Source organism: Apis cerana, linkage group LG3 (genome assembly GCF_029169275.1).
Source record: "Apis cerana isolate GH-2021 linkage group LG3, AcerK_1.0, whole genome shotgun sequence".
Classification (NCBI taxonomy): Eukaryota; Metazoa; Arthropoda; class Insecta; order Hymenoptera; family Apidae; genus Apis; species Apis cerana.
The window spans coordinates 1,614,689-1,630,642 of NC_083854.1; the positions used below are offsets into that span (position 1 = coordinate 1,614,689).

Sequence of the window (15,954 nt, forward strand, 5' to 3'; positions counted from 1 at the left end):
CGTGCACGAATCTCGTTTAAAAAGATTAAACCCAAGACCAGATTTAAAAGTATTTCGTGCAGTTTATCATTTAGTATATAGAAAGTATATAAGAAAAAAACATCTTGAAATTGAAATACACGATGTTGAAGTTAGCTACAAGTTAAAGTATAGCCAAATTTCTTGTATAAAGCGATTCAAATTAATTTCCAATACCGAGTGCAAAGTAAAAATGTAACAATCGATCGCCATCTTGTCAAATATGAACGCTCCCCGGAAATTCGTTCGAGAAAGAAACCCCGAGAGAAAAATGAGTACAGCGGAAGTGATATCAAGGTGATTCCTTGCACGAGTTCATTGATTCTTCCGCGCTGAAGAGCGGAGGGATTCGATTTCTCAGATATCCGAAAGTCGAGGAGATCGAGAAATTCGATCGTTCTATCACGCGATTCCGTTCAAGGATTAACTTCAAAATCAACGCGTAAAGCGGGAAACATTGGAAAAGAAGAAGAGTCGATTGATGACGAGCGATTTATTGCAATAAACGACGGATCAAATTAATCATTTTCGTTGTATTTCGGGTTCATTTTTTTCTTTGAAATTCGAGCTCGACCACGCGGTAATAATGGCGAACGTGAAAGAAAGAAAAAAAGACTACGTTCAAATTTGCAATTCATAAGAGGAGGCGACGATATTTGTCGTCGACGAAACAGCAATATTTGCAAGATACGCTAGCCGACCTAGTTCAAGGATGGCGCTTAGACGCCTGGTTCCTGGTACCTCGCGATACTTTTATTTCCTTTCTTTCCCTTTATTCCCTTGCGACTAACTCGGTGACGTACTCATGTATATATATATATATATATATAGTTTGAACATAACTTCCTTCTAAGATATTTTCCACGTGATACACGAGAACCGATTAAATTTGAAAACGGCGGAAATAAAGGAACAACAAAAATGGTAACTGTTGTTTATGGAGAAGGAAAAATTTCCTCCTGTAATGTAACACTTGGATGGCAGATAATGCATTCAACATTCAGGCTGATAGTAGATATAACTATAAAAACGAGCTAAATCGCGTGCCATATCTCATTTTCGCATTATTCGATGAAAAATTGAAGATTTAATGATATCTTATGACATCACAGCTATCAATAAAACATAAGCGATTTATTACACGTTTCGGATTGTTTTGTTCAATGAAAATGCAAATCGAATCTGTTCCTCTTCTGTTCATCTAACAAAGAAACGATCGATAAATTTTATTTTATTATTTAACAAGTTATACATTCTCCTTTTGACAGTTTGATGCAAATCAAGAGCAGCATTTTAAATTTGAAAAATTGCACTCGAGAAAAAAACTCTCATTCTTCGCGCGAGAAAAAATATTCTTTCGATTAATTTTTTTAAAAATCAAAGCAATAATTAGGCGATCCTTTTTTAATTTTTTAAAATTCCCTCCTAGTTCTTTTTTTTCTTTTTGTTATGATTTTTTTCAATTTTTCGTCGAAAATATACACATCGCGGAAGAATGCGAACATTTACCGACTGCGAAAAACTATCCAAGTGTTTTATATGAAGCTTTCGATACAGAATGACCGATTGGCCGCTGGTGCATTTGGGGGAGGGCTGACAGGAATGGATGCGGCGAAATGGAAACCGCAGGTTCGGTGAACTCTCCGAAAATCGGGCGGAAACTCGCGCTTCTGACCGATCTGTACACGTCCAGGTTTTACCAGCCATGATTCCGCTCGAAGCAAATACAGTAAACCGATTTTAAATTTCCAAACTTGATTCACCTACATAAGTGCATAAACATTGCGACATCACTGTAAAAAATTCCATTATTCGCAACGTCATCAATCATCGAATTTCCTGGCCGATCGATATTCTCTTTCGATTTATATCTCTTATATACGTGACGTTTTTCGTTCAAATATATTATATTATATAAATCGAAGCGTATACGATATCATTGTTAAGAAGAAAGAAAGGCAGGAAGAAAAAGAAACTGATGATAATTCTTTATTGTTTAATTTTTTTTCAGATTTATTGAGATATTGAAAAAATATATGTGTTTATTACAGAAATTGCTTATGTGTGCGACGAAATGGAAACATAGATATAGGTTTTAAGAAATTAAGAACGAGAAATTACGTTATTTTAATATTACTTTTTAAAATTATTTAAAATATAGTTTATTTTTCCAATAATATTAATTTATGAAATAAATTATTCATTTGCTATTGTTATTTGCTATTTGATTTCGATGAAAATAAGTAGTTTCATATAAAGTATCAAATTTATTTTTATTATTTTTGATTAACATTATTATATTATTGTTTACTATTATATATATATTGTTTAGTACGTAGTTTCAAAGTTAGTTCAGGAACGAATTTTCCATTAAAAAATATTTCCTTAAAAAATTAATTCATATACTCATTATTTAATTTATTATAAATATTCTTATCTCAAATTTTTGTAATCAAATAAAGATTATAAGCTCAATTGAATTACTTATCAAATAATAAATAATAAATAGCGTTATTTGAAATATTTTTAAATTATAATTTGAAATAAATTTTTCTCAAATGTACATTGTATATACATGTATATACTGTATATACATTCATCAGGTTATGAATATATAATAATTAGCGAATTTGGTAATATTAAATTTTTGCCTCACAATTTAATCGTAAAATGTAGAATCAACAAATGATATTTCATTTCGTTCAAAACTTATTCAAAACTTTTATAAATCGGGCAAAGTAAAATTGTAAAAAGATGAAAATTTTTTAAATTTTCCATGTTTTTGTCGAGTATGATTTGCGATAAATAGCTTTCAAAGTTGCATGACGTTTTCCAATTACATACTGGAAATTCATGACGTTATACACAAAGCAAGAGGTTAGTTACTAAACTGCGGATTTTTATGCACTTAAAACTTGTTCAAATAACATATCCAACAAATATGTCATTATTTTAAATGTATGCAAAATTATGCAAAATGCAAACATATATTGAACATAAAAGTATCTGATTATGTATATTTAGTATACTTTATAAAAAATTGTACGTTAATAAAAAAAAACAATTCAACATCTATATTCACAATATTATTTCATTTTATAATGATATAATAGAATCATTTTTTAAGGAATACTTAATAAAAAATTAAGAATTAAGAATTACTTAATAAAGAAAAGATTTTGGCATTATTTATATATTATAAAATATTCATAATTTTTATTATAGTATAACAATAATATAATATAACAATAAAGTTTTATTAATAATTTATTTAAAAAAATTAATTTATTTATTGAAATAAATTCTATATAATAATGGAATATGTACATTATTTAAAATAGTGTATCTGGTTTTCTTTAAATCTTTTCATGTATTATGCTATTTAGAATTTTTGCAAATATTGTATCACTGTGTTTTATTTAAAATACGATTAAATTTGTTTATGATATTTATTTATCATAAAATTATTATATTTGCAAAATTGGTACTCATTTATATTTATCTAAAATATTCAAAATACGTATAGCATGAAAAGTATATATTTACATAGAAATCCGTATTAAATTATCGAAAGTATAATAACCGATCATTATATTGTTAATATCATTATATTCATTATATTAAAAGATTTTGCCATCAAATCTATTTCATTCACATGGGGTAAATTACTGCCGATCGATAATCTATCAGACAACGACATTTCTCTTGCAATACACTTTTCACAAGAGAAGAATTCTAATACACAGAAATTAAATTTTTTTTTTTTTAAACAAATTTTTAAGCAAAAAGTCGTATAATTATAATCATTCTAAAGGCATTTTAAAGTTACACTAGAAACGTCAATGAATAGAAACGGCTCGTTAAAAATTGAATGTCGAATTTTAAATGGTTTTCCTGACTAATACTCTTAAAATGAATTTTAAAAAAGAAAAATTAGAATAAAAATTCGTTGCAAAACGAATGTTGAATTATTATTCGCGAAAAGAGTCAAACATTTGACAGAGAATTGCAATCTTGATTGGAATCGAATATCTTACGTAACAATGTATTGTACTCTAAGCATGATCATAGTAAGGTTTGCTTGGACAATCAACATTCATGTTAACAGTACAAAAACAGAAAAGTGACATAATAAACGGTTGTCAAAAAATACGTTTCGCATAAAGAGAAATATGTTTTCTATGTAAAAATCTATCATAGTGAAAAGATCAAAATCATAAAAGTAGACGTACCTTGATTCGAAGGTGGTCGATGCGAATCTGGAGCAAGTCCGTGGCAAAAAATCCACAATTACCGTGCTCACAATTCTTTTCGAAAAAATTTAGCTTCGAACATTCGTCTCTATCGACTAGATTTTTATGGTTTTTGGCATATCTTTCATGAATACGAGATAGAACGTGTAGAAACGAGCAGAAACGTAATCAAGGAAGCGGACGAAAGAAAGGAATCTTAGATCATGGATAGAGAAGATTGTAAAGTACGAGAGAATAATATAGGGAAGGGCGAAACAAAGATGAAAATAAAGAAAGAAAGAGAAGAGAGCAAAAGATGCGAAATATTAGATAAAGATTAAGATAAAAGTAAACAGACGGTTACACTGATAGAAAGAAACAAAGAGAGAGAAAGAGAAAGAGAGAAAGGGAAGGGAAGAGAAGGATGGACAACAAAAAATCGTCGGAGATACGGCGAGATTTCGAGGCCAGATTATATTCGGTGGTGATTGTCAGTGTCGATAAGGTAACTGGGAGAAATTGGGAGAGGAGAAGAGGAAGAGAAAAGCGAGGAATGCGCGCGTCCGCGCAATTGAAACAAAAGGAGAAAATGTGACGCTCGAGACGGCGAGCGAACGCGAACTAAGAAGGGCACGGGCTCGTCGGCTCGTCGCGCTCGACGTCGCGCTCGACGACGAGCGGCGCTTCCTTCGTTTCGACGGCGCAGGACAGACTGAAAACTCGCCGCCCGACGGCGCCCGACGACCGGCCACCACCACCTCACTCGTCAGCCCCCTCACCCCAACCCTTTTATCCGATCCATCCCGGCCGACTGTTCCGTTCTCTTGCAACTAGTACGCGTGCCTTCCTTCCGTTCTCCCGTTCTACTGTCTCGTTTCCCTATTCCGTTCTTCTGTTTCGCGCTCACTCTTCCACCGTTCCGCTCTTTCTTTCGACGCTCCAATTTCTCGTTCCGATCATTCAATTTTGTTTCCTTTTCTTTCCCTCCTCGCTCCCGTTTCGATAATGCGATTTTTTCACTTTCTTCAAAGGTCTTCTCAAAACAACGTTACCTCTTTTCGAATGAAACTCGTTGTCGTTAACGCGACGCGATGTAATACACGATGTGACGCGACACGATATGAGACACGCGTTACACGACTATACGCCACGGAAAACAAGAGGGTGCTTCTAGTCGCGGTCCATGTGCGGATCGGAGCGCGCATGCGCAGTAATAAATCTCTTTGCGAACTCGCGCTATGACTGCTCGTTCGTGCATTACGACCGCTACGTGAACCGTCGCGTCTCCTCTAATTTTCCCGCGCCCCACAGATTAACAGATCAAGTTCAATATATAAATCCAGGTCAAATTCAATGTTAAAAGGTAATTTCATAGTAGATATTATTTATAAAATAATACATGGAATACTTTGAAATAAATAAGACTTCTTGTAAATTTTGAAAATCTATTTTTAAGTACTTTGATGTTGAAATTAATTGAATCTCTTATAATAAATATTATATTATAAAGATCAAAAGGATACTATTCAGCGAATTCTTATATTCTATAAATTTTGAATTTTAGAAAATGATGACAACAAATAGGATTATTTTATTCTAATATTTCTATTTCTAGTTGTTTAAATATAAAGGATAAGATATGAATATAACATATCCATTTTATTTTTTAATCAAGAGAAATAGAACAATCAAAAAGTTGAAGAATTTCATATGAAATATATTGCATAAATATAAACATTATGAATCTTGTTAAAACTTTTTTACAAAGATAAAATCAAACTAATACAAATTATTTTTTGAAGAAAATAAGTTATAAAACAATATTAAACATTATTTAATAAAAAAGTTTTATTAAATACAAACTTATACAAGCGTAATAGATAATATCAGATAAAACAATGACAAATAATTTATTTATTTTAATCTAATAAATGCAATAATCATATATATAAATTGTGCTTTCTGGAACTGTGTAATAATGATGCATAATTAATACATAAACATATAAAGTCTTTAAAAAAAATCTTCAAGAAATTTTAGTTAAAAATAAAATATCTTATATTTCTTATTTAATTAATTTATCATTTCTTATTAAATCATAATTAAAAATAGAAATAAAATCTTTATTAATATATTAAATCTTCAAATCTTCATTAATATTAAAACTACGATTATTATAATAGTAATCGAATAACTTTTCATTTTTAATAATAATAATAATAATTGTATAATTTAACATCTTTGTTTTTTAAAAATCACAAAATAAATTTCACTTTAATAAAAAAACTTTCTAAAAACTTTCTATTAATACTATTAAAACTGAAGCATAAAATGTTTATTAAATAAAAGAAACATAATTATCAATAACAACTGCTACAAGAAAATTATCATAATTAAAATATTAGTCATTATCAAATATTGTGTACAGAAAAAGGTAAAAATATAATATTTGTTTTTATGAAAATTAAAAAAAAATAATATTATTTTATAAAATAGATATATTTATTAATGCATAATTAAATCATGCATCAGAATTACAATGTGCAAGAATTACTTTTTAATCAAAAATATTAATCTTAAATGAAAAATTTCTAATAAAATAAATTAATTAAATTTCAATGTTCTTTTTGGAAATACTTTCTTCACTTCTGGACATAAGAAAGATCGAATTTATCACGTTCATTCTATTTAAAAAAATTTCTTTTTTTCAAAATATTCATCAAGATTTCTATTGTTCTTTAATATTCGAATTTATTTGCAACTTACTATTATAAGATCGATCAATTATATCATTCCATAAATATTTTCAAAATATTCAGTGATAAAGAAAAAGTTGGTAAAAATTTGTTATACTAAAACACGATTTTTCTTTTAGAAAACAAAAGAAAAATCGTGTCTTTCTTTTCTTCTTCGTTTTTTTTCCTTTCGTGCTACTCATACTTTTCTCATTTTTTTCTTGTTTTTCTTCTTCACGGTTGTTTCGAGAGCAACCCTTGGAAATTCACACGGGATGTAAACGTGGAGTATCGTCTTCGCAGTAGTTCTATCTTTAGATACTTGCGAGGACAAAGTACGCGTGTGTCTCGCAAGAATTATTTATGCAGAACGTACGTAACCAAAAAGAACCAAGCATTCCTCTATGTGAGTTGTCGCTTCGTTATTTTGGCTAATATTATCTTGCTTGTGGGATGCTAATTTTGTTAACTTGGACCAAAAGATAAACGTTGTATCTGCCTTATTGGAAACCATAGACTTAACATCGCATAGTTTATTATAATTTACGTGACAAGCTGTAATAAATGAAACAAGCCATTCATTTGTTTTATTTGTTTGAGCCCGATATGATATGACACTAGCTATATTATCACAAACTCAATATTCAATTTATTTCTTATCTATATGTATCATAATGATACGAGTCTACTTTTCTATTACGTTAAAAGTACAAATATTCGACAAAAATGAATAAATAGATAAGAAAATGTTTTCTAAAAGAGGTGGGATTTAAGTCTAAAATTTTAATTTTGAATATTAATTTTATTAATTTCTGAGATATTAATTAACAACTTTTGTATTGTATGGTGTTATATAATCTTTTTAATAATCATTATGAAATAATAGATAATGTCGAGTTTTCATTCACATTAACTTCATATTTATCTGATTGTTCACTCTCAAGAAATTAATCACATTTGACTTATAAATAAATAAATAAATCAATGGTATCAAGAATAAAACAGAATAAAAAAAATAATAATTTGGAAATAGAAGTATTTGATAATATTCAACCATATTAATGATTTTTCATGGAAACAATTGAAGGAATACTTCATAGATAAGATTGTATTTTTAAAAACTTCAATAGAATATGATCAATTAAGAAATATCAGATGTTAATGTATTCATTTGGATTTGTTTGGAAAATTGATTCTAGAAATTAAAACAAAGGTTAATATACAAAAATATATATAAAAATTAATAATAAAATAATAAAATAAAATAATGCATATTTTTTAATTCAAAAAATTCAGATAATCAGCTTTTAATGATTTGAATCTCGATAATTTTTAACTGTAGTACATTTGTAAGTAATAATAAACAAACTTAATGAATCATTCAATTTGATCGTAAATTCATAATATATTATGTATCGAAATTATATGGTAATATTAAAGCAACATAATACTAATGTTAAAAACAAACGATTATTTATAATTATTAAAATAAAAATTGACAAAAATAAATTTTCTACAAAATTATCTCATTTATTTAATTTGCAAAATATTAAATTAAAAAAAGACCATTTCTCATTTTAAGATATTTCTTTTAATTCCTCTGTATTTCGATGAATTATTGCAATGTCTCATTAATAATTTACAGACATATACATGTATTAGTAACACACTTAGTATCATAAAGTTGGATATAATAATTGGAAAAAGAAAATATCTGAAGAATTATCGAAAAAGGTGCTCAATTACGTACTCTCTCACGTTTTGCAAAATCATATCAGAAGGGACGAAGAAATTTCGAAGGATGCAACGATAATTCATTCCGTTCTCGAGAGGATCAAGGCGATATGGGGGATGGCACAAAAACCACTACCCTAACGAACCTATTTACATTCGATAATTAAACGAATGCCCACGCAGCGAAGCGTGCACAAGCAAACTCGAAAACAAATCTGCACCCCAAACTCGACTCGTAGCTTTGACGTCTATCTCGACTAATAATGCAACTTTAAAACCCTCGCCCCCGTTTCGTTGTCTAAGAAGTTTGAATGGACGAGTATGACTCAGAACCCATTGGTGGAACGTACAAAATACAAGCTGTATTGTCCTGACACCCCGCTCGATTACTGTAAGCGATGTAAGCGCGAGAAGAATAAAAGAAAGAGATAAAAAAATACGCACAAGTTTGTTTGAATATGTCTCTTCTTCCTCTTCTTTTCGTTATTTATTGATCTTGGTGATCATGATTTAAGAAATATACAGTTTGATTTATTTTTTATCGATATTATGATATTTAATTTTTCTTTAATTTTTTAAAGGAAATGTTTATGTACTTTTTACTATTAAATATGTTTTTTCAGGAAATAAATAAGGAAATGACAATATTAGAAAATTAACAAATTATAAATTGTTTTGTTACACGTCAAATGATGATGATGATTCTCCATAAGAAAATTTATTCTTTCAATAATATTAAATCTCGAATGTTTTTCAAATATCATTTTGGATAAATAGAATAGTGAATATTAATTTTATAAATAAAATAACATTATGATCCATCTATGATGAAATATGATCCATCTCGATCGCTATTCTAAAAAAATGATATCATGATAATTTCAAAAAATTAGATCTTTTTTGAACAACATTCATAAAACATCTTTAAAAGGTTGAGATTCCTAAAGGCATAATAAACACAAAAGTTAAGAGGATAATATTTGTTGAAATTTATTTATTAAATTATTAGTAATTGAAACTTTTGAATGAAATGATATAAAACAAGACTATTCTATATTCTTCTTACTCTATTTCCGCTTCATTAAACACAAACTTAAATTAAATTGTTCATAACTCAACATAATAACTCAATAGATAAGCTTTAATTAACATTTTTATATATGTACAGTGGCTTCTGTATTTACAGTGTCTCTAAAATTGAAAAATTGAAAAATAATCCAATATACAGGATGTAAATCTGCAAACAAACAAAAAACAAAAAAAGAAGAAAAAAACAGAATAAGTAAATAAAAAATTATTTAGAATATTATTTAGAATAAAGAATACATTAAAAGAATACATCATGTACAGTTTTTTTGCAAATTGGTACATAAAATCATATTAATGTTAATTTTAATTTTTTAAACAAAATTATATAATTTTTAATACATTAATCGATGCAACACATTATAGTTTATAAAGAATAATATTAATCTATTTACGAATAATCTATTCGAAAAATTAGTTTAAAATATTTTTTAATTTGAAGTTAATAAAACTTATTGTAATATGAAAGACAAGGAAAGCGAACCTCATTTTTCATGTAATAAATTTTAAATAAATTTATTGCTCATCATTTGTTATTTCATTGAAGTAATTATTTATTCTTTTTATTTGTTTCTTCATTTCAGATAAAAAAAAGTCTCTAATCCTGTAGGAGAGACATGGAATAAACTCCAGATAAACATTTGACTAATGACCAACAGCAGTCAATTATTCCAAAATACCAAGAGAATTTACAACAGGATTAAATACTTTCCATTTAAATGAAAATAAGAAATAAAAATCCAAATTATTTTAAATGAAATAAAAAATCAATCAATTTTTATTTAAAATAAAAATGTTTGTAAATGAATTTCAATATCTTTAATTTAACAAATAAATGATTTATTAAATTTGACTATTTAAAATAATAATATAAAATAAAAAATAATAAATAATAAAATTCTTTATATGAGAAATATATGAGAAATATATACATATATATGTATATATCAAAAATTACAGATTAAAAAAAAATCATTGAAAAATAAAAATACTATAAAAAAATATATGCTTTATATTTTTCTAATAAAATTAAATTAATAACAAATACGAAATAAAATAATAAATATTAAAATTAAATTTATTCATCATATGCATTATTATATTTCAATTATTATAAATAAAATAAGAATTTTATTTCTAATAATTATTTGAATAATAATTTATTTCAACAGTGTTTTATTATGTTTATAATATATTTACGTTATTTCAAATGAAGTATCGATCGTTTTCCTGTTGATTAGCTCGTTGCTTGCTAATTATCACAGAAATGTCTCCAAATTCACTCTGCCAGCGAACACAGTTCGCAAACTGCCGCGAGCAATTCGTAAGCAATAGTATGAATCTGTTTTCTATAAACGAACTGTTTGCAAGATTGTCAATTGCTTGTAAACTCTGTTCTGTGGACATTTATGCGAACAGCGCACAACTAGATCTACATTCATTGAATTTTCTATCCATATACTAAAAAATATGGCAGATTGGATTGAAAATTATTATCGAGATTTCTTAAAAATTCAAAAATTCTTAAAAATTTCGAAAATTCAAATATTTCTGAACTATATTCGTAACTTTTGATTAAAAATCGAAGGAACCTTCAATTTTAAAATTTAATAAAAAAAAATAATCAATATTTATTATAATAATTATTCATAACTTCGTATATTTAATTATTATTTTGTTTTATAATATTCCATCTTTAATGATTTTATCGATTATAACTCTCAAGAATTCTAAAATTCACAAGAATCTCGAAATTCTTGAGAATTTCAACATTCTCGAATTTTCTAAGATATTTTCGGGGCTCGATTCGACCTGATTCCATCTTTCTACTATTGAATTTCCAATATTTTCGTATATCTTCACTACATTTTAATTTTATTCACAACAATGAACTAACAATGTGAATATTCTTTGCAAACAACGTATACAACAAATTGATCAGCGAATATCCTTTGCACATATTGTTCGCTTATGAATCTTATACCATTTTTAGACTGTTATTCGAGTGAACAGCTTACGAACTATTCATGAAACAGCTCGTAGGCAGTATAGATACTTCAGCAACTAGTAATAAATTTGCCTGGAAACAAAAACAATTTTTACTCGAGAGAATACGCAATGTGCAAGAAATATACAGAGAATCAAAGAAACATTATCGTACAATATCGTATACATAACAATTCATACATTATTTCATTCATACTTTTACGAAATATCGATGTAACGAATTAACCAACAAATAATATTTGCGAACAATATTCGTGAACTGTTTTCGTTAATGAATAGATGCTTCATCTATACACATTGCAACAGCTTGCAAATAGTTCGTAAGCAGCTTTGGCCAGTGTATACGCAACATTACAGAGAGATAATCGGTAAACAACAAACAGTTCACGAGCGGCCAGTAATAGATTTGATCTATAAATCATGCGGCGGAACACGAAAATTAAATTTTTAAAGAGCAACAAGAGAATTATCTATTTATAACCCTTTCCTTATATTCCTTTAATCTTACTGATCAGTGAAATCGGGAGAGAGAGGGAAGAGGGGAAGATCGACGAAACTGGAGATAGGACAATCGATATCTCTCCGAGTCTTATCCTATACGAGCGATAAGAATCAAAAATCGGAAATTGGATACGCAAAAGTTTCAGATTATAGGAGGAAAAGACGATATAGCCGTTTCCATTGGTTCGAACATTCGAGATTCGGACGCGCTTAACGACGAAACTTTTCGGAGGGATCGGCGAGCTTCGCGAGAAACTTGCTCGAGGAAAGGAAAGGTGGAAAAAAGACGGGGAACGATGAGCCACGAAAGAGAGAGAGAGAGAGAGAGAAAGGAGAAGGAGAAGGATAGGATAGAGTTGTTTCAGGGCCGCTTGTAACTCGTTGCATTGGCAAACGAATAAACGAGAAAATAGGCAGGAAGAAATGAAAAGAATATAAAGTCAGGCAGAAGCGATGTAACGCGATGGAACAGCATTGGCCGTGTTCCAGATTTCCCTAAAATCCCCACGGGAAAGCTATTTGCTGAAGTTATGGGGGAAAGAGGGGGGAGGGGGGAGGGAGAGGGGCAGGGTCGATACTCGGTTTCGCCGAGGATATAAGCGGATTTTTTTACACGCGCGATAATTGAAGCGCGCTCATTGTTTCCCTCGGCCGAGACCCCCTTTATCCGCTCCACCTTTCATCCGTGCCGGTCATTTTTCCTAAACAACGGCCACCGTTAATGGATAAACAGTCGACATAATGGTGTCTGGCGATTTCGAGCATTGTTTCAATTTATAGGTGCGTATTATACGTTCTCAAAGCTCGGACGACAAGCAATTTCGCTGTTCGATAGACCGGACGTAACTCGAACGATGCCCCTACTGATTAATAAAATACGCTCGTTTTCTCTCCTCTTGCGACGCACGTTCTACATTGTATCGTGCGCAAGTTTGTCTTTGCGAATGATCTGATAGTACGTTCGAACGATATCGGTATGTAGAAATAGTTTAATGTTAGAATCTAAGTATTTATTTTTATGCATAAATCATTGTTATAAAAGCGATGTTAGAAAGGTAATCACATTTCTAAATTAGAATAATTTATTAATTAATTTTGTCGAAAAAACATTTTCACGTTCTTAGTAATTCTTAGTAAAAAAACTAACAAAAAATGTGAAATTCATCATTTTGATGAGTTTGTTCAGAAATGATTGATAAGATTAATTGGCAGTCAATGTACGTGTCTTTAATACGAAATTTTGATATGCGAGATGAAAGAAATAAATAAAAATTTTTCTGGAGAATGTTATTTGATGTGGAAAAATGAAGAATTCAAAATGTAAAATTTTAGTTTTGGGAATACATGTCTTCATAAGATGCATAAGATCCTTTTTCACGAATAAAGCAGTAAATAGAAAATTTAAGAGGTCCTAGAAACTAATGCAGAAAATTGGTATGCAAAAATGTCCCTTGAAACTCGTATTCCAAGTTATATGCAATTTAATTTTACACTAGATGAAGCGAGACAAAGATGGAGTATAATGGAAATAGAAATGTCTCACCACTGTGTCATTTCATTCAATGTGAAATTAAATTGAAAATAAATTTTAACGGATATTTTTGCATAGCAATTTTTATCTTTCTTTTACAATTAAATTCTAGAATCATTTTTTAAATTTTCTACTTTGTAAAAAATCTTATACGTGTTTATATATAATTATGATCATTGCAGATCAGATTTTATCTCTGTAAAATTTGAATTTTTCAAATATATAAATAATATTTAAATATTGTAAATGTTTTTAATATAAGAAATCAATGTTTTTGGCATTAATTTTACAATAATAGACCAAAATATGTAGCATATGCTTTCATTTTTTTATTTTATATAATATATATTTTATAAAATTTCATATTTATGAATATTTATGAATATTTAAAATAGAGTAAAATAGATAATACTTTATCACTTTATAAATATATATATATATATATATATATATATATATATATATGTAGAATACTTTTGGAGATTAAAATAAAAATAAAAATTGACCTTTAAAAATATTGATACTAATTTATTAAGTTATAAATAGTTATAAACATTATATATAACTTAGAGAATACACATACAAACGAATGAAAAAGTTCAAAATATAGTACCTATCATTATATTTAAATAACGAAATAAATTTCTATTTAAAGTCCTATTAAAGTTCTATTTTTTACGTTCAAAATTTCATAAGCAATCATTAAAATTTTTATCAAATCTCTTTCGTTCCACCTAACTCAAACTTTAATCGCCTATAACTTAATAAACTAACATTTCTGCATACGGATTTTTCTCTTTGCTTTAAAACCTTCGAAAACATCTCACATTTAACATTTCGCAAAATTCTCACTTTTTCAACTATAAAAATATAAAAACACATATCTCCCGTATACACAAATTCCTCACTCTAAGAATTCTCTATTTTGAGCCTCTATTCTTCATCACTGCTTCGTTTAAGTTTTATCAAATTTTGAATCGACCGCCAATGCAATGATTTCGCCCCAACGTTTCGGGGTAACGTTCAAGGGTAACGAAGGAAGGAACAGAGTTAAGAACGTTGCTCAATCGAAAATTCGATTCGGTATCTTTGGAAAGCGACCGGTCATTGTTTCATTATTAGGTTTTCCTTGGCTTCGAAGGGGTCGAATCCGCGGTCGCGCTCAGCTCGATTCGCGTAATTGAATTTCAACCGTTCGCTTAGGGTCGACCAGTTACGTTTTATTGGGTCAGGCGTAAGAAGGATCCTCCTTCCTCCTGCATTATCCATGTAAATTGTGCGCCTAGAGGATGATTACGCTCAACTGTTTCCTACTACTTCCATTTTCCGATACGCCTCTGTCCATCGATTGCATTGCGTCGTGACTGCATCGTGAGATCTTATATCAAAGTCCATAATTTGAAAAGTAACTGGTTTTATTTCTTTCTTAGATACCGGCTTTCTTAGATACCTTTCTTAAATCATGTAGTCGTGCAATTTGTTTTTAGATATAAACGTTATAATGATTGAAATTATACAATAGAATCTTGATTATTCGAATATTTATTATGAATTTATATTGAATGTTAAACAATTGAATAAACATAGAATAATTTTTTGGAAAAATAAAATATAATGAAAATATAAATAAAATAGGCGAAATTAACGAAGTTTTGATAGTGGCTTGAATAGCTTGAAGATTACGATGAAATGATATAATTGATAAAAAAATCAACAGAAATAATCTTTAGTATAGAAAGAAGAAGTATAGAAAGAGAAAATAATTCTACAGGAATAATTTTAAAAAACATTTTTATTTTAGGAAGAATAAATCAAAAAATTAAAAAAATAATTATATATCATACATAAATATTATATAATAATACAATAATAAATTTTCATATTTCAGTCGTTCGATTATTCAAAAAATTCGATCCAATTTTTTTTTACATGTATTAATTAAGTTAATCGAGTATGTTCTTACACTTTCTCACGAAAATATAATCAGAAACTAACAAGGGAGTTATTTTATGCTGCATGATAATGTACTTGCCCATCAAACCACGAATCTACGTGAATTTTCATCCGAAAACAAATATTATAGAACCTAGGATTATCAAAATTAATTGAT

General features: G+C 28.5%; 1 protein-coding gene and 1 long non-coding RNA gene across 2 annotated transcripts in view; one reads left to right on the forward strand and one right to left on the reverse strand.

Moving 5' to 3' along the window:
* The window catches only part of LOC107996034 (uncharacterized), a 56,789-nt gene extending 51,300 nt beyond the window's left edge, over positions 1–5,489 (reverse strand). Inside the window, exon 1 of the mRNA XM_062073329.1 lies at positions 4,251–5,489. The gene's annotated coding sequence lies outside the window, so the exon portion shown is untranslated. The remainder of the gene's footprint in view (positions 1–4,250) is intronic.
* On the forward strand, positions 5,481–9,158 carry LOC114577281 (uncharacterized). The gene is made up of 2 exons (XR_003697263.2): positions 5,481–5,613; positions 8,631–9,158. It is a non-coding gene; the product is annotated as an uncharacterized LOC114577281 (long non-coding RNA).
* Positions 9,159–15,954: the final 6,796 nt, after the last annotated feature.